The sequence below is a fragment of the Crocuta crocuta genome, unplaced genomic scaffold (genome assembly GCF_008692635.1).
Source record: "Crocuta crocuta isolate KB4526 unplaced genomic scaffold, BGI_CrCroc_1.0 scaffold133, whole genome shotgun sequence".
Taxonomy (NCBI): Eukaryota; Metazoa; Chordata; class Mammalia; order Carnivora; family Hyaenidae; genus Crocuta; species Crocuta crocuta.
In genome coordinates this window covers 4,069,861-4,070,857 of record NW_027529438.1, presented here as the reverse complement: position 1 = coordinate 4,070,857, position 997 = coordinate 4,069,861, and the positions used below count along the sequence as shown (strand labels likewise).

The following is a 997-nucleotide window of genomic DNA, read 5'->3' as shown; positions in this document are numbered from 1 at the left end:
TTGCCGTGTAGTATTCCATTATATACATAAACCTCTCTCTACCTATTTGAATCATTCCCTGTATTAAATTTTTTTTTAAATTTTTTAATGTTTTATTTATTATTTCTGAGAGAGAGAGAGAGAGAGACAGCATGAGCAGGGGAAGGTCAGAGAGAGAGGAAGACACAGAATCTGAAGCAGGCTCCAGGCTCCAAGCTAGTCGTCAGAACAGAGTCTGATGTGGGGCTTGAACCCATGAACTGCAAGATCCTGACCTGAGCCGAAGTCGGACACTCAACCAACTGAGCCACCCAGGCGCCCCCTCCCAAAATTTTTTTTTAACATGTATTTATTTTTGAGAGACAGTGAGTGAGCAGGGGAGGGCAGAGAGAGAGACACACACACACACAGAATTTGAAGCAAGTTCCAGACTCTGAGCTGTCAGCCTAGAGCCTGACGCAGGGCTTGAACTTACAAACCGTGAGATCATGACCTGAGCCAAAGCTGGACGCTTAGCCAACTGAGCCACCCAGGCATCTCTTATTCCCTGTATTTAAGAACCATTTCAGATCCTGCCTTCACGATGTCTTCACAGTATTTTTTCCTTCCTTTAAATACTTAACAGCTGAGCCACTTGGTAACTCCGTTGCTAGTTTCTCTCATGTACTTATTTCCCAAATTATATGGTATGCTTTTTGAGGGTAACAGCTGTCATTCAGTAGTAGTAAGAATCAAGCATTCATTTCCTGATTGGGCATTCATCAAATAGGGTGAAGGCAGGGTATCAGAGTGGCTAAGACTGTGAACCTGAGGGGCGCCTGGGTGGCTCAGTTGTTTGAGGATCTGACTCTTGATTTCATCTCAGGTCGTGATCTCATAGTTCGTGAGATTGAGCCCTGTGTCAGGCTCTGCGCTGACAGCGTGGGATTCTCTGTCTCTTCCTCTTCTCTCCCTTTCCCTCAAAATAAACAAACTAAAAAAAAAAAAAAAAAAAAAAGCTGAGCTCACTTCTGGCTCT

The 997-nt window shown here is 44.0% G+C and overlaps 1 protein-coding gene across 1 annotated transcript in view; it reads left to right on the top strand.

Moving 5' to 3' along the window:
• NDUFS2 (NADH:ubiquinone oxidoreductase core subunit S2) overlaps positions 1 to 997 on the top strand; it is a 12,400-nt gene that overhangs the window by 4,439 nt on the left and 6,964 nt on the right. The gene's annotated exons all lie outside the window — the stretch shown is intronic.